We start from the raw sequence: 26,521 nt of genomic DNA, 5'->3' as shown, positions 1-26,521 counted from the left end.
AATCAGAAAGAATTGAATTCAATGTTTTTTGTTCATTTTGCTTGTTTGTCGGATTTTGGGATGGACTCTTTGGCTTTGCTTTTCTTCTCCTCATTGGATTTTTCATGTTCAAAGTTGCAGAAGCCAGATTACAAGCTCATTTTGGTTCAACTTCAGCAACTGTGCATTGCATTGCCATGTAATGTGATGCAATGCTATCTTTCTAGCTCTCCCTTTTTACTTCCTTTTGGATAAACAGACATATTAGGCAAGCATTTTGGAGCTTTCACCTAAATAACTACAGGTGGTGAGATAAGCTGCACAATATAATTGACCTTTCAGTATATTGTTGCACACACACCATCTATTTAGCAAATGCCCTTGTTATCAACAGCAGCCTTTTAAACTCACCTGAGCTAACAGGTATGTGCGCTGGTTACTCTGCTGCGCTTAAAATTTCTTTTTTGGTTTGCTACAATGCCTTTTCTGAAACGTTGTCTCCTTCTGCTGGAACACTGACTTCTTTCATTTAATGCCTGCAGACTATAAAAGAGAACCCAACCCAAAAAGTTTGGTTGATTAGTCTGTGGCATTCTGTTAAACTGTTGCTTATGGCGGTCTCTGTGAGCTTCTCAGCGACATTCAGCCAGCCAGGTATCCTGCCTGCAGTAGATGGAATGTGGCAATGGAACGCTGGCTGCGCGTGTCATAATAGGCTCTGAGCCTTTATATACCTGTGCACAGCAGCAGCCACCTTCAGTCTGCTGCTGGACAGCCAGCAGCAGCAGCAGCAGGAGAGGTATGTAATCAGGAGCCCTCCTGCTAAGGGTAGACAGCTGCTCGTTCCACCCCACCCCCCGCCTTAATTGGTTCTCCTCCCTTCCAACGGTGTTGAGGCGGGTGGGAACAGCAGGGGGTGAAGGTGCTGTGTTTAAAGAGGTGGAGTTATGCAGATCTAAAACGCGTGGATTGCAGCAGCAGCAAGCCGAAAAGTGCAGGCATGTAAGGGATCTAGAGGTTGACAACATGTCTTCTTAACGGGAGTCCAGGAGCTCATCTCCACAAATGGACTTTTCAGGATCCTTGGGTGGCTCCGTAGTTTGAAACCAATTCTGGTTATCGCTTCTCGGCCTTTTGGCTACGATCAAGTGCTTTATTGCAGTAGATTGTGGTTGAAGGGCACTCGGGTACCCCTCTCCTTGGCCTGGCAGGATCGTCCACTTTGGTGGACTTAACCTGCTTGCTGCTATTAGGGAGAGGGCTTAGTCCCAGGGTAACGAGTTGCGATCCCCCAGCTTCCAGGTGTTTTTCGCTGCAAGAACACTGGGAGCGCAGATTGCAAGCGGCTGCAATTTGCAACCTTGTTGCGTTTTTCCATGGAGGTTGACCCTAACCTCGTGCCTCTTTATGTGAGGCTAAAAAACTCTATCCGAGTTCACTTCACGGCGGGTGGCTCGGATATGAGGAAATTAGGGTATGTAGTCCAGGACGTGCTCAGGAACCTTCTTGGCGTACAAAGGAATGAAATTCTCTCCATCCAGGATTATCCCAGAAGAGGTGACTATGACATCACATTCACCGGAGAAGGTATTTTTAGAGATGTACTAGAAAAGTTAAAAAGAGTTGAAAATAGTCCTGTTTTGAAAGGGATACAAATTGTTGAGCACGTCCTGGATGAGGTAAGACTGGTTATTGTAAAAATATTTTCGCCCTTTGTTTCTGCTCCAGAAGTAATGTCATTTCTAGCAATTTATTTTAAAAGTGTTAAATGTATTGGGAAGATATTAAACAAATATAACATATGGACATCTAAGTGGAAATTCCTTGTGAAGTGTACAAGAGATCCAAATACACCAGGTGGTATACGGCTCCCCCCTGCCCGTTTCAAAATTGGGCAAACAAATGGGGATTTCTTCTTTTCTGGGATGCCAGTATATTGCAGAAATTGTGGGCGCTATGGTCATTCAAAAGAAAACTGTCATGTATCATGTAGAAATTGTGCTAGTGAAGAACATGAGACAAAAGAATGCCCTAAGGAAAAGAAATGCAGTTTTTGCCAGACTCCAGGTCACTTTTATTTTTCTTGCCCTCACAGATTTCGGGAAGATGAGCAAAATGGGAAGTCCAAGACGTCCGACCAAGGACCAAAAGATCAGACCACCCCTCAGGAGGAGGAACAACAACCTGGAGCCTCTGGAGACAATAAGGGCGTACCAAATAGTGAAGTGTCTCCAGAGTCTATGACAGGTAAAATACCAAATCCCAAAACCTGGCTGCAGGACCTGCGGGAGTCCAAAAGGAGGGCTGAGAAGGAGCAGAAGGGCACTACTGGTAAGGTCAAAAGGGACCGGCAAAAGGCCGACACAGAAGCCCATGCCCAGTCTGGGTCTCCTAGTGCTGAGGGCGCTGAGTGGATAAAGGTGGGTCCTAAGAAAAAGAAAAAGGGTGGTTCGGAGGAGGCAGCAGGAGGTGAACAGATGGACACTTCTCCTGAAGGGGACGTGGACGCTGGACCCTCAGGGGTTTCGGTCTCCGCTGCTACAGGTGGGGACCGGGATCTTGCTGCCTCTGAAGAGTCAGAGGCTCTGCCTTGTGCGCAACCTCCTCCTATAGGACGACCTTCTACAGGTCAAACAGGGGCGGCGGAACCCCTCGGAGACCCACCTGATGAGGAACTGCATGGCCAGCCAATGGAGACCCAGCGGGTTCTGCCAGCCAGCCCTCCGAGCTATGCCAGTGTAGCGTCGGGTTTATATAAATGTGGTAATCTTTCCTCCTCCACGGAGACTCTCGTGACGATACTATCAGATGAGGAGGGAGGCGCAAGCCCAGTGGTCTGATCAGGTTCATCGGACAGGTAAATCCGTTGCTCTTAGTTACCTAAGTAAAATTTCTACATTTTCTAATGATGGCTGAACTCAAAGGTATTTCCCTCAACGTGAGAGGCATAAAATCTAACACGAGAAGAACTGCTCTTTTTAATTTTTTTACGTGTTTTACTGCATCTGTATTTTTTCTGCAAGAATGTAATATCCCACATGAAATGTCATATCAAAAATATAAAGATGAGTGGAAGTGTGGGCCATCTGTCTGGTCCGGATCGAATGCTGCAGGATCAGCGGGTGTAGCCATACTTTTTAAAGGGAACGTTTTAATTGATTTTATTCAGGAAATTTTACCAGGTCGTATTTTATTAGTGAAAGCTTTTATTGATGGTATTAGATGGCAGTTTTTAAATTTTTATGGATCCCCAGAGAAAAATGAAAGAGCCGAAATGCTTGATCTTTTACCATTATTTATTAATAACTCTGAACCTTTTATCTTAGCAGGGGATTTTAATTGTGTTTTAAAAGGTGAAAACCGGCGCTCCAGCTCTGTAAGCAGGAACTACGATAAAACCTCAGGTATGCTACATGATATAGTCAAAGATGCTAAATTGATAGACATATATAAAGAGTGTCATAGTGACAGCCCAGAGGACGCCGGTTTCACTTGGAGCAATGCTAATTGTAGCTCTAGGATTGATTTTATTTTTGGTTCAGATAAAACAATACCTGCCAAATGTGAAGTTTTAGCTAATATATTTTCAGACCATAAACTTTTATCCTTTACCATAAAAGTAAATGACAACAAAAAATGTGGTAAGAAAAGCTGGAAAATGAACGTATCCCTTTTAACCGACCCGCAGATTTTATCAGATTTTATTGAGTTTTATAGGAAATGTAGAAAAGGGAAAAAAACAAATGAGACTATGAGTGTATGGTGGGATAGAATGAAAGTAAAAATAAAAGACTTTTTTATTAAAAAGAGTATATGTAGAGCCAAAGAAAATTATGAAGAATATAGAATTTTAAATACCCGCCTACAAACATTATTTAAGCTCAGAGACAATGGGATAGATGTACAAGTTGATATTTCAAACTTAAAAGAAGAGATTTCAAAATGGCTAGAACAAAAAGGAAAAGAGATAATTTTTCGTTCTAGAGTACAACATATAGAAGAAAATGAAAAGTGTTCCAGATATTTTTTTAGGAAAAATAAAAAAGAAAAAGTGATAATTGACCATATAGATGGTGAGAATAATATAAAAAATATGCTGGGTAAAGTTGAGGGTTTTTTTTCTAATCTTTTTAATGGAAAAAATATAGATAATAAATTAATGGATGATTCGCTGCAAGGACTAACAGCTGTTTTAGATCCCGCATCCCAAGAGTTTTTATCCCAAGTTTTAACGGAACAAGAAGTGTTAAAAACTATTAAAAGTTTTAAAACTGGAAAGGTCCCTGGTCCTGATGGCATCCCAATAGAGTTTTATGTATGTTTTTATGATATTTTAAAAGATGATTTGTTTTATTTGTTTACTGAGGTTTTTAATAATAAGGTTTTATTAAATTCCTGGAAGAAAGGTGAAGTCTCCCTCCTATACAAAAAAGGCGATAAATCAAAATTAGAAAACTGGAGACCAATAACACTTTTAAATTGTGACTATAAAATAATGGCTAAAATTTGTGCAAATCGTCTAAAAGAAGTCATCAGCAAAGTTATTCATTCTAATCAAGTGTGTGGGGTGCCGGGGCGCAGTATATGGGACAATCTGAATTTAGTGAAAGACTGTATTGAGGATGTGAAAGACAGAAAGGGGAAAATGGCGATTTTATCTATTGATTTTGAAAAAGCATTTGACCGTGTCTCAAACTTTTATCTTTTTAAAGTTTTAGAGAAAATGGGCATACCAGAAGGGTTTTTACTATCGCTTAAAGCATTTTACAAGGATTGTACAAGTAAGATTTTAGTGAATGGTTTTAAGACACAAGAGGTATTTTTACAGTCAGGGGTGAAACAGGGATGCCCTCTGTCCCCCTTACTGTTTATCTGTGCACTGGAACCAATGTTATGTGCAATACGCCAAAATAAACAGATATGCGGTGTCCCTCTGCCTGGAAGCGGTGGTTTGGAGGCCAAGGTTGTAGGCTACATGGATGACGTGGCGGTCTTGTGTACAGATGCACCATCACTTACGGCCACTCTCCATCAAGTGCAATCCTTTTGTCTAGCTTCTGGTTTTAAAATCAATTTTAATAAGTGTAACATTTTAAGTGTTGGGGGGATGATTTTACGTGATGTACCAATTAATGTCTCCGAATCCATTTCCATTTTAGGTATATCATTCACTGAAAATAATGATGGTTATAATAGTTGGGAAACAGTTACACAGAAAGTAAATACGAAAATATGTATGTGGAACATGAGGAGACTTACAATGGAGGGTAAAGTATTGGTTTTAAAGATGGTGATTTTACCTCTTTTATTGTATCTTAGCATGGTTTTCCCCCCGCCTGTTAATGTTTTAAAAAAGATAACCAAAACCTGTTTTACCTTCTTTTGGAACTCAAAAATGGAAAAGCTGAAAAGAGAAATCGTGATGAAATCAAAAGTAAAAGGTGGTAAAGATTTTCCAGATTTTAATAGGTTTCTTTTAATCCATCTGTTCGTTTACTGTTTTAATGCCCTTTTTAAGAATCACTATTGGTCCTTTTTTATGTGTTTTAATACAGGATTTTTTATGAGAAAGTTTGGATGGTATGAAGTTAATATATCTGTGCCCCATGCTTTTAATTTGTCGACGCATTATGAGATTTTAAGGAAAATAGTGTCCGATTTTAATTTAGGGACTAAGAAAATAGAGGAATTAAGAAATAGTAAGAAACTAATTAAAGAAATACGTAAAAGTGAGGAAATATGTAATGTTGACAGATATGATGATGACAAATCTATGTCTATCTGGAAAATGATTAACGTTTTTTATCTTTTTAATGAACAGAGAGATCTGGCTTGGAGTTGCATGCACCGCTGTCTTCCTTGCCGGGCATTCCAATACAGAAGAGGATTTGTGAGGTCTGCCATCTGCCCAAGAGCCGGATGCCAAGACGAGGAAACGGTGGAACATCTATTATGGACATGTAATTTTGCAAAGGATTTCTGGAGAAGACTGCTCCCCCTACTGGAAAGGGTGGCAGACCTCAAGGACTTTACATATAAAACTGTGCTATACGGACTTATGGAATGCCCCACAATGGACCAGTACACAATGGCTTGGAAGACAGTGAACTGCGCCAAGTCATCTCTCTGGAAAGCGCGCAACAATGCTATTTTTAAACAAGATGTTTTATCAGTGAATGATGTTTTAAGTTTATATTTATGTCAAATGTATACTTATTATTTAATTGACAAAAAGAAGAATGTACATATTTCCAAAAAATGGCTTGTTGACCAATGGAACCTAATTATTTAAAATCTTTGTATTTTTTTGTTTTGTAAATTTCATTTGTCTTTTAACGTTTGGTATTTGTGTAATTATGCTTGTAATTTGTTAAAGTTTTAATAAACGGTTTTATCCCTCTGCAGGGGATAGCCAAATAAAAAAAAAAAAAATCTGTTCTTATCAGTTTAATATCTGATACGTCCCCTATCTGGGGACCATATATTAAATGGATTTTTAGAACAGGGAGATGGAAAAAGAGCTTGCTCTGTCCACTCCACGCATTGACCTGGTATTGCAGTATCTCCAGGACCGGTGCACCCCTTCTTTAATGCAGTTTCTAAAATCAGAAAGAATTGAATTCAATGTTTTTTGTTCATTTTGCTTGTTTGTCGGATTTTGGGATGGACTCTTTGGCTTTGCTTTTCTTCTCCTCATTGGATTTTTCATGTTCAAAGTTGCAGAAGCCAGATTACAAGCTCATTTTGGTTCAACTTCAGCAACTGTGCATTGCATTGCCATGTAATGTGATGCAATGCTATCTTTCTAGCTCTCCCTTTTTACTTCCTTTTGGATAAACAGACATATTAGGCAAGCATTTTGGAGCTTTCACCTAAATAACTACAGGTGGTGAGATAAGCTGCACAATATAATTGACCTTTCAGTATATTGTTGCACACACACCATCTATTTAGCAAATGCCCTTGTTATCAACAGCAGCCTTTTAAACTCACCTGAGCTAACAGGTATGTGCGCTGGTTACTCTGCTGCGCTTAAAATTTCTTTTTTGGTTTGCTACAATGCCTTTTCTGAAACGTTGTCTCCTTCTGCTGGAACACTGACTTCTTTCATTTAATGCCTGCAGGCTATAAAAGAGAACCCAACCCAAAAAGTTTGGTTGATTAGTCTGTGGCATTCTGTTAAACTGTTGCTTATGGCGGTCTCTGTGAGCTTCTCAGCGACATTCAGCCAGCCAGGTATCCTGCCTGCAGTAGATGGAATGTGGCAATGGAACGCTGGCTGCGCGTGTCATAATAGGCTCTGAGCCTTTATATACCTGTGCACAGCAGCAGCCACCTTCAGTCTGCTGCTGGACAGCCAGCAGCAGCAGCAGCAGGAGAGGTATGTAATCAGGAGCCCTCCTGCTAAGGGTAGACAGCTGCTCGTTCCACCCCACCCCCCGCCTTAATTGGTTCTCCTCCCTTCCAACGGTGTTGAGGCGGGTGGGAACAGCAGGGGGTGAAGGTGCTGTGTTTAAAGAGGTGGAGTTATGCAGATCTAAAACGCGTGGATTGCAGCAGCAGCAAGCCGAAAAGTGCAGGCATGTAAGGGATCTAGAGGTTGACAACATGTCTTCTTAACGGGAGTCCAGGAGCTCATCTCCACAAATGGACTTTTCAGGATCCTTGGGTGGCTCCGTAGTTTGAAACCAATTCTGGTTATCGCTTCTCGGCCTTTTGGCTAAGATCAAGTGTAGTATCTGTTCTTATCAGTTTAATATCTGATACGTCCCCTATCTGGGGACCATATATTAAATGGATTTTTAGAACAGGGAGATGGAAAAAGAGCTTGCTCTGTCCACTCCACGCATTGACCTGGTATTGCAGTATCTCCAGGACCGGTGCACCCCTTCTTTAATGCAGTTTCTAAAATCAGAAAGAATTGAATTCAATGTTTTTTGTTCATTTTGCTTGTTTGTCGGATTTTGGGATGGACTCTTTGGCTTTGCTTTTCTTCTCCTCATTGGATTTTTCATGTTCAAAGTTGCAGAAGCCAGATTACAAGCTCATTTTGGTTCAACTTCAGCAACTGTGCATTGCATTGCCATGTAATGTGATGCAATGCTATCTTTCTAGCTCTCCCTTTTTACTTCCTTTTGGATAAACAGACATATTAGGCAAGCATTTTGGAGCTTTCACCTAAATAACTACAGGTGGTGAGATAAGCTGCACAATATAATTGACCTTTCAGTATATTGTTGCACACACACCATCTATTTAGCAAATGCCCTTGTTATCAACAGCAGCCTTTTAAACTCACCTGAGCTAACAGGTATGTGCGCTGGTTACTCTGCTGCGCTTAAAATTTCTTTTTTGGTTTGCTACAATGCCTTTTCTGAAACGTTGTCTCCTTCTGCTGGAACACTGACTTCTTTCATTTAATGCCTGCAGACTATAAAAGAGAACCCAACCCAAAAAGTTTGGTTGATTAGTCTGTGGCATTCTGTTAAACTGTTGCTTATGGCGGTCTCTGTGAGCTTCTCAGCGACATTCAGCCAGCCAGGTATCCTGCCTGCAGTAGATGGAATGTGGCAATGGAACGCTGGCTGCGCGTGTCATAATAGGCTCTGAGCCTTTATATACCTGTGCACAGCAGCAGCCACCTTCAGTCTGCTGCTGGACAGCCAGCAGCAGCAGCAGCAGGAGAGGTATGTAATCAGGAGCCCTCCTGCTAAGGGTAGACAGCTGCTCGTTCCACCCCACCCCCCGCCTTAATTGGTTCTCCTCCCTTCCAACGGTGTTGAGGCGGGTGGGAACAGCAGGGGGTGAAGGTGCTGTGTTTAAAGAGGTGGAGTTATGCAGATCTAAAACGCGTGGATTGCAGCAGCAGCAAGCCGAAAAGTGCAGGCATGTAAGGGATCTAGAGGTTGACAACATGTCTTCTTAACGGGAGTCCAGGAGCTCATCTCCACAAATGGACTTTTCAGGATCCTTGGGTGGCTCCGTAGTTTGAAACCAATTCTGGTTATCGCTTCTCGGCCTTTTGGCTAAGATCAAGTGTAGTATCTTTCGAAAAGGCGGTTTTGGATGTTGGCCGCCCTAGTAGATTGATACATTATGCACACTGGGGTTTAGGCGCTTGTTAGTACGCCAGGTGGCTAATAGAGTCATCTGGTGGAAAGCATGGCCCCCCAGGATCGACGCCATTGGGCCGGGGAAGATCGAAAGCCCGAAGTGTGAAGTGCCCCAGGAGTGGTGACCCTGGGGTGCCTTAACTCACTGGGATTGGGAACCCCACTTGAGTTTATGGCACATTTGCACAAGCACTTCAAATTTTCTTTCTTCGCACACACCCTTATTCCGGGCCTTCTGGCCTTAGGATGGGGAATTTTTCAATTCCCGGTCGAAGGTCCGGGCAGTATTATACTGTGAAACCTTCACTATTTATTTAATTTCTTTGTCACTGTGTGTCCACTTATTCACGTGTGTCACGTCCTACTAGGATTTTGTCGGGATGCGGTTCCCTTACGGGTTCCTCTCTTGGCAGGTCTAGGGGGGGAGTGTGTGGCCATCAGGTTCCGCTCCCCCCTGAACCCCCCTGGCTCTCCTCTTTCGGGAGGAGAGCGTTGTTGGCTCCCCTCTTCCGGGAGGGGAGCACAGTCTTTGGCTCCCAGTGCCTTGCTCGGGTGAGAACTCGGGCAGGTGCTGGGGGTAAGATTGGGTCGCCTCTGGCTTCGGCTGGAGGTGGCTTTTTGTCCCTGTTCCTCGCTGTGGCCTTTTGGCTCGGAGGGACGGGGAATGGTTTGGGGGACCCTTCTCCTTTTGGAGAGGGTTTCAAGAAGACCAGCATCCTAGTGCACTTTTTTTGTGGCACTTGTCACTTTTTTAAGCGCACTCGGGTTTTGTACACGAATTCGGGCTTTCACAAAAAAAAAAAAAAAAAAAAATCTGTTCTTATCAGTTTAATATCTGATACGTCCCCTATCTGGGGACCATATATTAAATGGATTTTTAGAACAGGGAGATGGAAAAAGAGCTTGCTCTGTCCACTCCACGCATTGACCTGGTATTGCAGTATCTCCAGGACCGGTGCACCCCTTCTTTAATGCAGTTTCTAAAATCAGAAAGAATTGAATTCAATGTTTTTTGTTCATTTTGCTTGTTTGTCGGATTTTGGGATGGACTCTTTGGCTTTGCTTTTCTTCTCCTCATTGGATTTTTCATGTTCAAAGTTGCAGAAGCCAGATTACAAGCTCATTTTGGTTCAACTTCAGCAACTGTGCATTGCATTGCCATGTAATGTGATGCAATGCTATCTTTCTAGCTCTCCCTTTTTACTTCCTTTTGGATAAACAGACATATTAGGCAAGCATTTTGGAGCTTTCACCTAAATAACTACAGGTGGTGAGATAAGCTGCACAATATAATTGACCTTTCAGTATATTGTTGCACACACACCATCTATTTAGCAAATGCCCTTGTTATCAACAGCAGCCTTTTAAACTCACCTGAGCTAACAGGTATGTGCGCTGGTTACTCTGCTGCGCTTAAAATTTCTTTTTTGGTTTGCTACAATGCCTTTTCTGAAACGTTGTCTCCTTCTGCTGGAACACTGACTTCTTTCATTTAATGCCTGCAGACTATAAAAGAGAACCCAACCCAAAAAGTTTGGTTGATTAGTCTGTGGCATTCTGTTAAACTGTTGCTTATGGCGGTCTCTGTGAGCTTCTCAGCGACATTCAGCCAGCCAGGTATCCTGCCTGCAGTAGATGGAATGTGGCAATGGAACGCTGGCTGCGTGTGTCATAATAGGCTCTGAGCCTTTATATACCTGTGCACAGCAGCAGCCACCTTCAGTCTGCTGCTGGACAGCCAGCAGCAGCAGCAGCAGGAGAGGTATGTAATCAGGAGCCCTCCTGCTAAGGGTAGACAGCTGCTCGTTCCACCCCACCCCCCGCCTTAATTGGTTCTCCTCCCTTCCAACGGTGTTGAGGCGGGTGGGAACAGCAGGGGGTGAAGGTGCTGTGTTTAAAGAGGTGGAGTTATGCAGATCTAAAACGCGTGGATTGCAGCAGCAGCAAGCCGAAAAGTGCAGGCATGTAAGGGATCTAGAGGTTGACAACATGTCTTCTTAACGGGAGTCCAGGAGCTCATCTCCACAAATGGACTTTTCAGGATCCTTGGGTGGCTCCGTAGTTTGAAACCAATTCTGGTTATCGCTTCTCGGCCTTTTGGCTAAGATCAAGTGTAGTATCTGTTCTTTTAAGAACACAAGAGCTACGATCTACACTTGACGAGAGCGATCGAACTCGGAAGGAGAAGAGCTTCGGATCCCAGCTGACATCGGAGAACGAAGGCGGATATCGGTGGGAGGAAGAAGCTCTAAAGAATCCAGAAGAAGACGAAGACTCGGAGAAGAATCGGGCTGTCCTGTGGAATCTTCGAGGAAGAAAATCATCGAGACAAAGACCTTTCGGGGAATTTGTCCAGAACACGACGGGAGAAGAATCTGCATAGCTCCACCCATTCCGGGAAGAGTTCCAGATCCAGCTCCAAGAAGTAACTGCAGGAGGAAAGCCATGGCAAGCGCTGCGAGGAAGGCCGAAAAGAAGAGCCTGGAGCTGGGGACAGCCAGGAGGGCCCAGCCAGGAGCCGATTCTGACCCCAAGGACTCTGCCTCCACGACTGGCCAGCAGAAGGGACCCCAGAAGCCCCGCCACGAAGCTCCAGCCCTGGAGCCATGGATGCGGCAGACGGTGGCCCTGAAGCTGAAGGAAGTGGATGGGAGGGTGCCGGACATGTCCTCGGACGTGTTCTGCCAGAAGATGCTGCTGGATCGAGGATTCTCCAGGTCGGACACCCTCAGCATCCAGACCTTCTTGACGGGGATCTTCTTCGTCACCTTCGCCACTGTGAACACCTGCAGGAGGTTCTGGGAAATGGTAAGCGCAAAAGGACCGGATAATTCTTTCTCTGCCTTTACAGGTAGCTGCCCTATCCAGAGGGATGAAAGGAGGATCACGGTCTCCATGCGCAACCCGCACACCCCAGGCCAAGACATCTGTACCTTCCTGAGACGCTTCTGTTTGGTTGTGAAGGAACCCTCTCACATCCTGAATGGACTCGGCTTCTGGACAGGTAAGTGGTCGGTGACCGTTAGATTTCACAGGGACCTGGCGTACTCAGACGGACTTCGGCACCTGCCCCCGACATTCTCCCTGGGCAACTCCTACGGCCTCATCTATTACCCGGACATGCCGCGGAACTGCAGGAGATGCGGCAAGAACGGCCACGAGATGAAGGACTGCAAGGAGGATGCCTGCAGGATTTGTCGAGTGACGGGACACAGCTCGAAGGACTGCCCGAAGAAGACATCCTGCAACCTGTGTGGGCTGGCGGCTCATCTGTACAAGGATTGCCCCAGGCGTGAGAGATCCTGGGCATCGGTGGTTGCGACGACCCCAGCTACGGAGGACAAGGCCCCGACGACCAGGCCTGTGAAGGTCAAGGACGCGACGACCAAGGCCCCAGTGGCCAAGGCCGAGACGACCAAGGCCAAAGCGGTCAAGGAGTCGGTGGCCAAAGCCCCAGCGACGGTCCCAGCAGCTCCGAAGCAGAAGAAAAAGTCAAAGGAGGGTAAGAGTTCTGTCACCCCTCTCTTGATCCCTCCCCCTGCCACCCCCGTCCAATCCCCCCCCACCCCGGCCACCCCTGCTGAGGATTCCACTTCCTCTTCCTCCTTCCCCTACTCCTCAGCAGGTGTCCTTTCCCCTGCCCCGGCAGCCACTCTCCCTCCCCAGACCATGGTAGCGGTGGAATTAACCTTTCCTCCACCCGCCGCTATCTATTCCGAGGAGGATTTTCCCCTTCTTGTCTCCCCAGTTCCAACCCGGGGAAAGAGGAAGGTGGAGGACAGCCCTGCTACTGAATCCTCCAAAAAGAAGATTCTGGATTTCGTAGGCGAAAAGGAGGATACCCTCCCTGAGCCAGAAGAGATGGAGCACATGGTTGAGACCCTGGTGGCCGAGCCAGAAGAGGAGGAACTGGTGGTCGCCGAGATCGAGGCCGCGCTGCTTGACCAGATGGAGGAAGAGGGCCTGCTGGTGATCCCGTCACCAGCAGTCAACACCGACGAGGGACCACCCGACCGGAGTGGTAACTAAGGTGTATTGCCTGCGCTAACTTTTTCTTTTTTCCCTACATGATGGCTAATATTAACTTATTTTCCATTAATGTCAGGAGCATCAAGGACAAGTTCAGACGTCAGACTATTTATGCCTTCCTTACTTCCCAGTTGTGTGATGTTTATATGTTGCAGGAATGTTCCCTTCCCTCCTCTAGGTCCTTCAAACATCTGGCCAGGGAGTGGTCCCACGGTCCATCCTACTGGTCCGGTGGGGGTGACTGCAAGTCTGCGGGGGTCGCAATTCTGATCAGGGGGGGCGCATTCACGCTTGAGTCCGTCCAGGAGCTCATCTGCGGCAGGGCTCTTGTTGTAGATGGCAACTGGGCGGGAGAACCTGTCAGGTTCATCAACGTGTATGCGTCCCCACTGAAGAATGAGCGTTTGGAGCTTTTCCAGACCCTGCGGCTTCAGCTTGCCACCACCAGGACCTTAGTGATGGCCGGGGATTTCAACTGCCCCATCGAGGAGGACGGTCGTAGTTCTGGCACATCTGCCAAGTTGGACATCACGTCCAAGCTGCTCATCGAGATGGTAACCGAGGCCTCTCTTCAGGACGTGGTGGGCTCCATGGGGAGAGGCTCCACGAACTATTCGTGGAGCCGACCCGATGGCTCACTCCGCTCCAGGATTGACTTTGTGTTCACCTCTCGGGCAGTCAGGCAGAGTAGGCACTCGATGGTCTCCTGCTTCTTCTCCGACCACAGAGCCATTCACTTACAAGGTGTCCTCGGCGACGGTTTTCCGTCCGGCCCCGGCTCCTGGAAGCTGAATTGTGCTCTGCTGGCTCAGGATGAAGTCGTGGAGGAGCTGAGAGCAGCCTACGCAATGTGGCAGTCCTACAAGGGTAGCTTCCAAACAGTCTCTGATTGGTGGGAATATGTTAAACTTGAGTTTCGCTGTTTCTTTCAGGCCAAGGGTCGACAACAGGCATGTGAGAAGAGGAGGGACTTCAGAGGGCTGCAGCGCGAGCTGCGGTCGCTGCAGGACCTTCTTCACTGCAGCTGGGACGTGAGGGAGGAGCTGGAGGAGACCAAGAAGAGCCTGAAAAGGCACTTTGAGGAGGAGTCCAAGCGAATCATCTTCCGTTCCAAAGTGGAGAATCTGGAGAAGGGTGAGAAATGTAACTCATTCATTTTCAGGAAACTTCATGCCGGTCACACGCCCCTGAACGAGCTGCGAGACGAGAGCGGAAACATGCGACGTGGGAAGGAGGACGTGATGAGGGTCGTCAGCGACTTCTACAGCGAACTCTACTCCCACAAGACTACCGACCCCGACGCTGCTGATAAGTTCCTGTCAGGTATCACTAACCATCTTGATCCTGCAGGCACGGCAGCCTTGGACAAACCTCTGATGGTGGGCGAATTGCTCTCTGCCGCTAAATCCTTTAGGACCGGCAGGACCCCGGGCAGTGATGGTCTTCCAGCGGAGCTCTATGTAGCGCTGGGAGACCTCATCTGTCCGGACCTGTTGGACCTGTACGAGGAGATGGTGGTGGAGGGTAGAATGCCTCCATCTTTGAGGGAAGGAATGGTCACGATCCTGTACAAGCGGAAGGGAGAGAGGTGCGACCTGAGGAATTGGCGTCCCATCACTCTGCTCAACGTGGACTACAAGATCCTGGCCAAGACGATGGCGACACGACTTAAGACGGTCATCGGACGGATCATCCACCCGGACCAGACCTGCGGCATCCCTGGATGTCGCATCGCAGACAGCCTCGCTCTCGTGCGGGACACGGTCGAGTACATCAAGGTCCGCCGCGCACACGCGGCCCTGGTCTCCTTGGATCAGGAGAAGGCCTTCGACCGGGTTTCCCACGAGTTCATGGGCCGAGCTCTGCACCGGTTAGGTTTGGGTAACATGTTTTGTTCGTATGTCCGTCTGATGTATTTTGATATCCACAGCTCGGTGTTGGTGAACGGCTGGAAGACTGACCCCTTCCCTGTCCTCTCTGGGGTCAGACAAGGCTGCCCTCTATCACCTCTTCTTTTTGTTTGTGTTATAGAACTCTTCGCAGAGGCTATCCGGCAGAATGGAGAGATCAGAGGGATCACCGCACCGGGTCCGGGACGACACGAGGTCAAGTGCTCGCTCTACATGGACGACGTCACCGTCTTCTGCGCTGATCGTGGTTCAGTCGACGCCCTCGTCCAGACGTGTGAGAGGTTCGGCCGGGCTTCAGGGGCCAAAGTCAACTGCAGGAAGTCGGAAGCCATGCTCTTCGGGGATTGGCAGCCGGCCTCCTCCGCCCCCTTCCCCTTCAACATTCAACCGGATTTCCTCAAGGTGCTGGGAGTCTGGTTCGGGAAGGAAGGAGCGGCCCTCAAGTCCTGGCAAGAACGCTTGGCCAAGGTGAAGCAACGGATCGGACTCTGGAGCCTCAGACACCTCACTTGTGAGGGTAAGGCACTCATCCTGCGTAATGAGGTCCTGCCCGTCTTGCAGTACACGGCGCAGGCCTGGCCCCCACACGTCACTGTGTGCAGGGCCATTACCAGGACAGTGTTTCACTTTGTCTGGGGATCCAAGATGGACAGAGTCAGGCGGGCCGTCATGTACAAGGAGCCTCGCAAGGGTGGGAAGGGCGTTCCAGATATCCCCACCCTCCTGCGATCCTCTTTTGTGTGTGATTGTGTCCGCCGGACTTTGCAAGTCAAGAATGGCTCCGCGGGCAGGTCCATGTCTCGCTTCTTCCTGCTTCCTCTTTGGAGGCGACTCGGCTGGGACAAGTGGGACAGCTCCTTCCCCTACAACTGGACGACGCCATGGTTCTACGGAGACGTCGTTCGATTTGTGGGGGAGCATCAACTGGAGGGACTCAAGCCCGACTTGTGGAAGCCCAAAACTATCCACAAGCTAATCAGAGCCAAGGATGACGTGGAGAACATCACAGGACTTCACCAGGACACGCTGGAGACTGTGTGGACAAATGTGTCGTCTGACAGGCTGACCAACGGGCACAAGGACTTGTCGTGGATGGCGATTCAGGGCGTACTGCCCGTCCGGTCATTCATGCATGCCCGGAACCTGTGCAAGACCCGGTACTGCCCAAGGTGCCCCTTCGTGGAGGAAACATCTTTGCACACTTTTTGGGACTGCGGATTTGCACAGCGCCTATTGACTGCACTTGAGGACGACCTGAGGAACTCTGTCCCCAGGGCGAGCCTATCGCACCATTCTGTGCTTTACGGACTCTTCCCTGGGGTTCATACCGTCGGAGCCATCCAGGAGGCTTGGCGCCTTATGAACTGCTTCAAGGATGCCGTTTGGGTCGCCAGGAACCGGCTCATCTTGAGGAGGGAGAGGATGTCCATCCAGGACTGCCGCAGGCTGATCCACAGCCTGCTCAGAGACTATTCCATCATGGACGGTCCGGAGGACGAGGACGAGGACTAAACCCCTCCTCCCCCTCTCCCCTTATGTGTCTTGTCTTTCAATAAAGCTTCGGGCCTGTGATTTTCCCCTCCCCATCCCCTTTTTCCCAATCCCCATCCCTTATCACGGTTCGTCGTACTGTATTGATTGACATGCTTTTCTTTCAGATTGAGTGTTTTGTGTAGCATAGGGGTGTGATGTGTCTAGTTAGTGCGTCGTATCCTCATGCTATGTAAATATGATGTAGAATTCTGTGTGTACTGGGCTGCGGCACTGTACACTGTCTGTTAACTTATTTTTTGTGCTAATAAAAGATATATTCAATCAAAAAAAAAAAAATCTGTTCTTATCAGTTTAATATCTGATACGTCCCCTATCTGGGGACCAAATATTAAATGGATTTTTAGAACAGGGAGATGGAAAAAGAGCTTGCTCTGTCCACTCCACGCATTGACCTGGTATTGCAGTATCTCCAGGACCGGTGCACCCCTTCTTTAATGCAGTTTCTAAAATCAGAAAGAATTGAATTCAATGTTTTTTGTTCATTTTGCTTGTTTGTCGGATTTTGGGATGGACTCTTTGGCTTTGCTTTTCTTCTCCTCATTGGATTTTTCATGTTCAAAGTTGCAGAAGCCAGATTACAAGCTCATTTTGGTTCAACTTCAGCAACTGTGCATTGCATTGCCATGTAATGTGATGCAATGCTATCTTTCTAGCTCTCCCTTTTTACTTCCTTTTGGATAAACAGACATATTAGGCAAGCATTTTGGAGCTTTCACCTAAATAACTACAGGTGGTGAGATAAGCTGCACAATATAATTGACCTTTCAGTATATTGTTGCACACACACCATCTATTTAGCAAATGCCCTTGTTATCAACAGCAGCCTTTTAAACTCACCTGAGCTAACAGGTATGTGCGCTGGTTACTCTGCTGCGCTTAAAATTTCTTTTTTGGTTTGCTACAATGCCTTTTCTGAAACGTTGTCTCCTTCTGCTGGAACACTGACTTCTTTCATTTAATGCCTGCAGACTATAAAAGAGAACCCAACCCAAAAAGTTTGGTTGATTAGTCTGTGGCATTCTGTTAAACTGTTGCTTATGGCGGTCTCTGTGAGCTTCTCAGCGACATTCAGCCAGCCAGGTATCCTGCCTGCAGTAGATGGAATGTGGCAATGGAACGCTGGCTGCGCGTGTCATAATAGGCTCTGAGCCTTTATATACCTGTGCACAGCAGCAGCCACCTTCAGTCTGCTGCTGGACAGCCAGCAGCAGCAGCAGCAGGAGAGGTATGTAATCAGGAGCCCTCCTGCTAAGGGTAGACAGCTGCTCGTTCCACCCCACCCCCCGCCTTAATTGGTTCTCCTCCCTTCCAACGGTGTTGAGGCGGGTGGGAACAGCAGGGGGTGAAGGTGCTGTGTTTAAAGAGGTGGAGTTATGCAGATCTAAAACGCGTGGATTGCAGCAGCAGCAAGCCGAAAAGTGCAGGCATGTAAGGGATCTAGAGGTTGACAACATGTCTTCTTAACGGGAGTCCAGGAGCTCATCTCCACAAATGGACTTTTCAGGATCCTTGGGTGGCTCCGTAGTTTGAAACCAATTCTGGTTATCGCTTCTCGGCCTTTTGGCTAAGATCAAGTGTAGTATCTGTTCTTATCAGTTTAATATCTGATACGTCCCCTATCTGGGGACCATATATTAAATGGATTTTTAGAACAGGGAGATGGAAAAAGAGCTTGCTCTGTCCACTCCACGCATTGACCTGGTATTGCAGTATCTCCAGGACCGGTGCACCCCTTCTTTAATGCAGTTTCTAAAATCAGAAAGAATTGAATTCAATGTTTTTTGTTCATTTTGCTTGTTTGTCGGATTTTGGGATGGACTCTTTGGCTTTGCTTTTCTTCTCCTCATTGGATTTTTCATGTTCAAAGTTGCAGAAGCCAGATTACAAGCTCATTTTGGTTCAACTTCAGCAACTGTGCATTGCATTGCCATGTAATGTGATGCAATGCTATCTTTCTAGCTCTCCCTTTTTACTTCCTTTTGGATAAACAGACATATTAGGCAAGCATTTTGGAGCTTTCACCTAAATAACTACAGGTGGTGAGATAAGCTGCACAATATAATTGACCTTTCAGTATATTGTTGCACACACACCATCTATTTAGCAAATGCCCTTGTTATCAACAGCAGCCTTTTAAACTCACCTGAGCTAACAGGTATGTGCGCTGGTTACTCTGCTGCGCTTAAAATTTCTTTTTTGGTTTGCTACAATGCCTTTTCTGAAACGTTGTCTCCTTCTGCTGGAACACTGACTTCTTTCATTTAATGCCTGCAGACTATAAAAGAGAACCCAACCCAAAAAGTTTGGTTGATTAGTCTGTGGCATTCTGTTAAACTGTTGCTTATGGCGGTCTCTGTGAGCTTCTCAGCGACATTCAGCCAGCCAGGTATCCTGCCTGCAGTAGATGGAATGTGGCAATGGAACGCTGGCTGCGCGTGTCATAATAGGCTCTGAGCCTTTATATACCTGTGCACAGCAGCAGCCACCTTCAGTCTGCTGCTGGACAGCCAGCAGCAGCAGCAGCAGGAGAGGTATGTAATCAGGAGCCCTCCTGCTAAGGGTAGACAGCTGCTCGTTCCACCCCACCCCCCGCCTTAATTGGTTCTCCTCCCTTCCAACGGTGTTGAGGCGGGTGGGAACAGCAGGGGGTGAAGGTGCTGTGTTTAAAGAGGTGGAGTTATGCAGATCTAAAACGCGTGGATTGCAGCAGCAGCAAGCCGAAAAGTGCAGGCATGTAAGGGATCTAGAGGTTGACAACATGTCTTCTTAACGGGAGTCCAGGAGCTCATCTCCACAAATGGACTTTTCAGGATCCTTGGGTGGCTCCGTAGTTTGAAACCAATTCTGGTTATCGCTTCTCGGCCTTTTGGCTAAGATCAAGTGTAGTATCTGTTCTTATCAGTTTAATATCTGATACGTCCCCTATCTGGGGACCATATATTAAATGGATTTTTAGAACAGGGAGATGGAAAAAGAGCTTGCTCTGTCCACTCCACGCATTGACCTGGTATTGCAGTATCTCCAGGACCGGTGCACCCCTTCTTTAATGCAGTTTCTAAAATCAGAAAGAATTGAATTCAATGTTTTTTGTTCATTTTGCTTGTTTGTCGGATTTTGGGATGGACTCTTTGGCTTTGCTTTTCTTCTCCTCATTGGATTTTTCATGTTCAAAGTTGCAGAAGCCAGATTACAAGCTCATTTTGGTTCAACTTCAGCAACTGTGCATTGCATTGCCATGTAATGTGATGCAATGCTATCTTTCTAGCTCTCCCTTTTTACTTCCTTTTGGATAAACAGACATATTAGGCAAGCATTTTGGAGCTTTCACCTAAATAACTACAGGTGGTGAGATAAGCTGCACAATATAATTGACCTTTCAGTATATTGTTGCACACACACCATCTATTTAGCAAATGCCCTTGTTATCAACAGCAGCCTTTTAAACTCACCTGAGCTAACAGGTATGTGCGCTGGTTACTCTGCTGCGCTTAAAATTTCTTTTTTGGTTTGCTACAATGCCTTTTCTGAAACGTTGTCTCCTTCTGCTGGAACACTGACTTCTTTCATTTAATGCCTGCAGACTATAAAAGAGAACCCAACCCAAAAAGTTTGGTTGATTAGTCTGTGGCATTCTGTTAAACTGTTGCTTATGGCGGTCTCTGTGAGCTTCTCAGCGACATTCAGCCAGCCAGGTATCCTGCCTGCAGTAGATGGAATGTGGCAATGGAACGCTGGCTGCGCGTGTCATAATAGGCTCTGAGCCTTTATATACCTGTGCACAGCAGCAGCCACCTTCAGTCTGCTGCTGGACAGCCAGCAGCAGCAGCAGGAGAGGTATGTAATCAGGAGCCCTCCTGCTAAGGGTAGACAGCTGCTCGTTCCACCCCACCCCCCGCCTTAATTGGTTCTCCTCCCTTCCAACGGTGTTGAGGCGGGTGGGAACAGCAGGGGGTGAAGGTGCTGTGTTTAAAGAGGTGGAGTTATGCAGATCTAAAACGCGTGGATTGCAGCAGCAGCAAGCCGAAAAGTGCAGGCATGTAAGGGATCTAGAGGTTGACAACATGTCTTCTTAACGGGAGTCCAGGAGCTCATCTCCACAAATGGACTTTTCAGGATCCTTGGGTGGCTCCGTAGTTTGAAACCAATTCTGGTTATCGCTTCTCGGCCTTTTGGCTAAGATCAAGTGTAGTATCTGTTCTTATCAGTTTAATATCTGATACGTCCCCTATCTGGGGACCATATATTAAATGGATTTTTAGAACAGGGAGATGGAAAAAGAGCTTGCTCTGTCCACTCCACGCATTGACCTGGTATTGCAGTATCTCCAGGACCGGTGCACCCCTTCTTTAATGCAGTTTCTAAAATCAGAAAGAATTGAATTCAATGTTTTTTGTTCATTTTGCTTGTTTGTCGGATTTTGGGATGGACTCTTTGGCTTTGCTTTTCTTCTCCTCATTGGATTTTTCATGTTCAAAGTTGCAGAAGCCAGATTACAAGCTCATTTTGGTTCAACTTCAGCAACTGTGCATTGCATTGCCATGTAATGTGATGCAATGCTATCTTTCTAGCTCTCCCTTTTTACTTCCTTTTGGATAAACAGACATATTAGGCAAGCATTTTGGAGCTTTCACCTAAATAACTACAGGTGGTGAGATAAGCTGCACAATATAATTGACCTTTCAGTATATTGTTGCACACACACCATCTATTTAGCAAATGCCCTTGTTATCAACAGCAGCCTTTTAAACTCACCTGAGCTAACAGGTATGTGCGCTGGTTACTCTGCTGCGCTTAAAATTTCTTTTTTGGTTTGCTACAATGCCTTTTCTGAAACGTTGTCTCCTTCTGCTGGAACACTGACTTCTTTCATTTAATGCCTGCAGACTATAAAAGAGAACCCAACCCAAAAAGTTTGGTTGATTAGTCTGTGGCATTCTGTTAAACTGTTGCTTATGGCGGTCTCTGTGAGCTTCTCAGCGACATTCAGCCAGCCAGGTATCCTGCCTGCAGTAGATGGAATGTGGCAATGGAACGCTGGCTGCGCGTGTCATAATAGGCTCTGAGCCTTTATATACCTGTGCACAGCAGCAGCCACCTTCAGTCTGCTGCTGGACAGCCAGCAGCAGCAGCAGCAGGAGAGGTATGTAATCAGGAGCCCTCCTGCTAAGGGTAGACAGCTGCTCGTTCCACCCCACCCCCCGCCTTAATTGGTTCTCCTCCCTTCCAACGGTGTTGAGGCGGGTGGGAACAGCAGGGGGTGAAGGTGCTGTGTTTAAAGAGGTGGAGTTATGCAGATCTAAAACGCGTGGATTGCAGCAGCAGCAAGCCGAAAAGTGCAGGCATGTAAGGGATCTAGAGGTTGACAACATGTCTTCTTAACGGGAGTCCAGGAGCTCATCTCCAAAAATGGACTTTTCAGGATCCTTGGGTGGCTCCGTAGTTTGAAACCAATTCTGGTTATCGCTTCTCGGCCTTTTGGCTAAGATCAAGTGTAGTATCTGTTCTTATCAGTTTAATATCTGATACGTCCCCTATCTGGGGACCATATATTAAATGGATTTTTAGAACAGGGAGATGGAAAAAGAGCTTGCTCTGTCCACTCCACGCATTGACCTGGTATTGCAGTATCTCCAGGACCGGTGCACCCCTTCTTTAATGCAGTTTCTAAAATCAGAAAGAATTGAATTCAATGTTTTTTGTTCATTTTGCTTGTTTGTCGGATTTTGGGATGGACTCTTTGGCTTTGCTTTTCTTCTCCTCATTGGATTTTTCATGTTCAAAGTTGCAGAAGCCAGATTACAAGCTCATTTTGGTTCAACTTCAGCAACTGTGCATTGCATTGCCATGTAATGTGATGCAATGCTATCTTTCTAGCTCTCCCTTTTTACTTCCTTTTGGATAAACAGACATATTAGGCAAGCATTTTGGAGCTTTCACCTAAATAACTACAGGTGGTGAGATAAGCTGCACAATATAATTGATCTTTCAGTATATTGTTGCACACACACCATCTATTTAGCAAATGCCCTTGTTATCAACAGCAGCCTTTTAAACTCACCTGAGCTAACAGGTATGTGCGCTGGTTACTCTGCTGCGCTTAAAATTTCTTTTTTGGTTTGCTACAATGCCTTTTCTGAAACGTTGTCTCCTTCTGCTGGAACACTGACTTCTTTCATTTAATGCCTGCAGACTATAAAAGAGAACCCAACCCAAAAAGTTTGGTTGATTAGTCTGTGGCATTCTGTTAAACTGTTGCTTATGGCGGTCTCTGTGAGCTTCTCAGCGACATTCAGCCAGCCAGGTATCCTGCCTGCAGTAGATGGAATGTGGCAATGGAACGCTGGCTGCGCGTGTCATAATAGGCTCTGAGCCTTTATATACCTGTGCACAGCAGCAGCCACCTTCAGTCTGCTGCTGGACAGCCAGCAGCAGCAGCAGCAGGAGAGGTATGTAATCAGGAGCCCTCCTGCTAAGGGTAGACAGCTGCTCGTTCCACCCCACCCCCCACCTTAATTGGTTCTCCTCCCTTCCAACGGTGTTGAGGCGGGTGGGAACAGCAGGGGGTGAAGGTGCTGTGTTTAAAGAGGTGGAGTTATGCAGATCTAAAACGCGTGGATTGCAGCAGCAGCAAGCCGAAAAGTGCAGGCATGTAAGGGATCTAGAGGTTGACAACATGTCTTCTTAACGGGAGTCCAGGAGCTCATCTCCACAAATGGACTTTTCAGGATCCTTGGGTGGCTCCGTAGTTTGAAACCAATTCTGGTTATCGCTTCTCGGCCTTTTGGCTAAGATCAAGTGTAGTATCTGTTCTTATCAGTTTAATATCTGATATGTCCCCTGTCTGGGGACCATATATTAAATGGATTTTTAGAACAGGGAGATGGAAAAAGAGCTTGCTCTGTCCACTCCACGCATTGACCTGGTATTGCAGTATCTCCAGGACCGGTGCACCCCTTCTTTAATGCAGTTTCTAAAATCAGAAAGAATTGAATTCAATGTTTTTTGTTCATTTTGCTTGTTTGTCGGATTTTGGGATGGACTCTTTGGCTTTGCTTTACTTCTCCTCATTGGATTTTTCATGTTCAAAGTTGCAGAAGCCAGATTACAAGCTCATTTTGGTTCAACTTCAGCAACTGTGCATTGCATTGCCATGTAATGTGATGCAATGCTATCTTTCTAGCTCTCCCTTTTTACTTCCTTTTGGATAAACAGACATATTAGGCAAGCATTTTGGAGCTTTCACCTAAATAACTACAGGTGGTGAGATAAGCTGCACAATATAATTGACCTTTCAGTATATTGTTGCACACACACCATCTATTTAGCAAATGCCCTTGTTATCAACAGCAGCCTTTTAAACTCACCTGAGCTAACAGGTATGTGCGCTGGTTACTCTGCTGCGCTTAAAATTTCTTTTTTGGTTTGCTACAATGCCTTTTCTGAAACGTTGTCTCCTTCTGCTGGAACACTGACTTCTTTCATTTAATGCCTGCAGACTATAAAAGAGAACCCAACCCAAAAAGTTTGGTTGATTAGTCTGTGGCATTCTGTTAAACTGTTGCTTATGGCGGTCTCTGTGAGCTTCTCAGCGACATTCAGCCAGCCAGGTATCCTGCCTGCAGTAGATGGAATGTGGCAATGGAACGCTGGCTGCGCGTGTCATAATAGGCTCTGAGCCTTTATATACCTGTGCACAGCAGCAGCCACCTTCAGTCTGCTGCTGGACAGCCAGCAGCAGCAGCAGCATTAGAGGTATGTAATCAGGAGCCCTCCTGCTAAGGGTAGACAGCTGCTCGTTCCACCCCACCCCCCGCCTTAATTGGTTCTCCTCCCTTCCAACGGTGTTGAGGCGGGTGGGAACAGCAGGGGGTGAAGGTGCTGTGTTTAAAGAGGTGGAGTTATGCAGATCTAAAACGCGTGGATTGCAGCAGCAGCAAGCCGAAAAGTGCAGGCATGTAAGGGATCTAGAGGTTGACAACATGTCTTCTTAACGGGAGTCCAGGAGCTCATCTCCACAAATGGACTTTTCAGGATCCTTGGGTGGCTCCGTAGTTTGAAACCAATTCTGGTTATCGCTTCTCGGCCTTTTGGCTAAGATCAAGTGTAGTATCTGTTCTTATCAGTTTAATATCTGATACGTCCCCTATCTGGGGACCATATATTAAATGGATTTTTAGAACAGGGAGATGGAAAAAGAGCTTGCTCTGTCCACTCCATGCATTGACCTGGTATTGCAGTATCTCCAGGACCGGTGCACCCCTTCTTTAATGCAGTTTCTAAAATCAGAAAGAATTGAATTCAATGTTTTTTGTTCATTTTGCTTGTTTGTCGGATTTTGGGATGGACTCTTTGGCTTTGCTTTTCTTCTCCTCATTGGATTTTTCATGTTCAAAGTTGCAGAAGCCAGATTACAAGCTCATTTTGGTTCAACTTCAGCAACTGTGCATTGCATTGCCATGTAATGTGATGCAATGCTATCTTTCTAGCTCTCCCTTTTTACTTCCTTTTGGATAAACAGACATATTAGGCAAGCATTTTGGAGCTTTCACATAAATAACTACAGGTGGTGAGATAAGCTGCACAATATAATTGACCTTTCAGTATATTGTTGCACACACACCATCTATTTAGCAAATGCCCTTGTTATCAACAGCAGCCTTTTAAACTCACCTGAGCTAACAGGTATGTGCGCTGGTTACTCTGCTGCGCTTAAAATTTCTTTTTTGGTTTGCTACAATGCCTTTTCTGAAACGTTGTCTCCTTCTGCTGGAACACTGACTTCTTTCATTTAATGCCTGCAGACTATAAAAGAGAACCCAACCCAAAAAGTTTGGTTGATTAGTCTGTGGCATTCTGTTAAACTGTTGCTTATGGCGGTCTCTGTGAGCTTCTCAGCGACATTCAGCCAGCCAGGTATCCTGCCTGCAGTAGATGGAATGTGGCAATGGAACGCTGGCTGCGCGTGTCATAATAGGCTCTGAGCCTTTATATACCTGTGCACAGCAGCAGCCACCTTCAGTCTGCTGCTGGACAGCCAGCAGCAGCAGCAGGAGAGGTATGTAATCAGGAGCCCTCCTGCTAAGGGTAGACAGCTGCTCGTTCCACCCCACCCCCCGCCTTAATTGGTTCTCCTCCCTTCCAACGGTGTTGAGGCGGGTGGGAACAGCAGGGGGTGAAGGTGCTGTGTTTAAAGAGGTGGAGTTATGCAGATCTAAAACGCGTGGATTGCAGCAGCAGCAAGCCGAAAAGTGCAGGCATGTAAGGGTTCTAGAGGTTGACAACATGTCTTCTTAACGGGAGTCCAGGAGCTCATCTCCACAAATGGACTTTTCAGGATCCTTGGGTGGCTCCGTAGTTTGAAACCAATTCTGGTTATCGCTTCTCGGCCTTTTGGCTAAGATCAAGTGTAGTATCTGTTCTTATCAGTTTAATATCTGATACGTCCCCTATCTGGGGACCATATATTAAATGGATTTTTAGAACAGGGAGATGGAAAAAGAGCTTGCTCTGTCCACTCCACGCATTGACCTGGTATTGCAGTATCTCCAGGACCGGTGCACCCCTTCTTTAATGCAGTTTCAAAAATCAGAAAGAATTGAATTCAATGTTTTTTGTTCATTTTGCTTGTTTGTCGGATTTTGGGATGGACTCTTTGGCTTTGCTTTTCTTCTCCTCATTGGATTTTTCATGTTCAAAGTTGCAGAAGCCAGATTACAAGCTCATTTTGGTTCAACTTCAGCAACTGTGCATTGCATTGCCATGTAATGTGATGCAATGCTATCTTTCTAGCTCTCCCTTTTTACTTCCTTTTGGATAAACAGACATATTAGGCAAGCATTTTGGAGCTTTCACCTAAATAACTACAGGTGGTGAGATAAGCTGCACAATATAATTGACCTTTCAGTATATTGTTGCACACACACCATCTATTTAGCA

General features: G+C 46.2%; 11 non-coding genes and 2 pseudogenes across 11 annotated transcripts; all 13 read left to right on the top strand.

The window, feature by feature from the left end:
- The first annotated feature begins 6,372 nt into the window (after window positions 1-6,372).
- LOC141234550 (U2 spliceosomal RNA) lies at window positions 6,373-6,564 on the top strand. The gene has a single exon (XR_012300522.1). It is a non-coding gene; the product is annotated as a U2 spliceosomal RNA (small nuclear RNA).
- A 1,115-nt stretch (window positions 6,565-7,679) lies between these two features.
- On the top strand, window positions 7,680-7,870 carry LOC141234640 (U2 spliceosomal RNA). The gene has a single exon (XR_012300574.1). It is a non-coding gene; the product is annotated as a U2 spliceosomal RNA (small nuclear RNA).
- Window positions 7,871-8,985: 1,115 nt separating this feature from the next.
- LOC141234654 (U2 spliceosomal RNA) lies at window positions 8,986-9,077 on the top strand (annotated as a pseudogene).
- A 794-nt stretch (window positions 9,078-9,871) lies between these two features.
- On the top strand, window positions 9,872-10,058 carry LOC141234605 (U2 spliceosomal RNA). Its single transcript, XR_012300563.1, has one exon. It is a non-coding gene; the product is annotated as a U2 spliceosomal RNA (small nuclear RNA).
- A 1,115-nt stretch (window positions 10,059-11,173) lies between these two features.
- On the top strand, window positions 11,174-11,251 carry LOC141234627 (U2 spliceosomal RNA; annotated as a pseudogene).
- Window positions 11,252-16,814: 5,563 nt separating this feature from the next.
- Window positions 16,815-17,014, top strand: LOC141234532 (U2 spliceosomal RNA). Its single transcript, XR_012300506.1, has one exon. It is a non-coding gene; the product is annotated as a U2 spliceosomal RNA (small nuclear RNA).
- Window positions 17,015-18,129: 1,115 nt separating this feature from the next.
- Window positions 18,130-18,320, top strand: LOC141234628 (U2 spliceosomal RNA). Its single transcript, XR_012300573.1, has one exon. It is a non-coding gene; the product is annotated as a U2 spliceosomal RNA (small nuclear RNA).
- Window positions 18,321-19,435: 1,115 nt separating this feature from the next.
- Window positions 19,436-19,626, top strand: LOC141234616 (U2 spliceosomal RNA). The gene has a single exon (XR_012300571.1). It is a non-coding gene; the product is annotated as a U2 spliceosomal RNA (small nuclear RNA).
- Window positions 19,627-20,738: 1,112 nt separating this feature from the next.
- Window positions 20,739-20,929, top strand: LOC141234604 (U2 spliceosomal RNA). The gene has a single exon (XR_012300562.1). It is a non-coding gene; the product is annotated as a U2 spliceosomal RNA (small nuclear RNA).
- Window positions 20,930-22,044: 1,115 nt separating this feature from the next.
- Window positions 22,045-22,235, top strand: LOC141234593 (U2 spliceosomal RNA). The gene has a single exon (XR_012300552.1). It is a non-coding gene; the product is annotated as a U2 spliceosomal RNA (small nuclear RNA).
- A 1,115-nt stretch (window positions 22,236-23,350) lies between these two features.
- LOC141234448 (U2 spliceosomal RNA) lies at window positions 23,351-23,541 on the top strand. The gene has a single exon (XR_012300427.1). It is a non-coding gene; the product is annotated as a U2 spliceosomal RNA (small nuclear RNA).
- Window positions 23,542-24,656: 1,115 nt separating this feature from the next.
- LOC141234432 (U2 spliceosomal RNA) lies at window positions 24,657-24,847 on the top strand. The gene has a single exon (XR_012300411.1). It is a non-coding gene; the product is annotated as a U2 spliceosomal RNA (small nuclear RNA).
- A 1,112-nt stretch (window positions 24,848-25,959) lies between these two features.
- Window positions 25,960-26,150, top strand: LOC141234582 (U2 spliceosomal RNA). The gene has a single exon (XR_012300544.1). It is a non-coding gene; the product is annotated as a U2 spliceosomal RNA (small nuclear RNA).
- Window positions 26,151-26,521: the final 371 nt, after the last annotated feature.

This window comes from Phyllobates terribilis, unplaced genomic scaffold (assembly GCF_046119375.1).
Source record: "Phyllobates terribilis strain yellow unplaced genomic scaffold, ASM4611937v1 Scaffold_636__1_contigs__length_917067, whole genome shotgun sequence".
Lineage (NCBI taxonomy): Eukaryota > Metazoa > Chordata > Amphibia > Anura > Dendrobatidae > Phyllobates > Phyllobates terribilis.
Note: the sequence above shows the minus strand (reverse complement) of the source record. Positions and strands in the feature narration are given on the sequence as shown.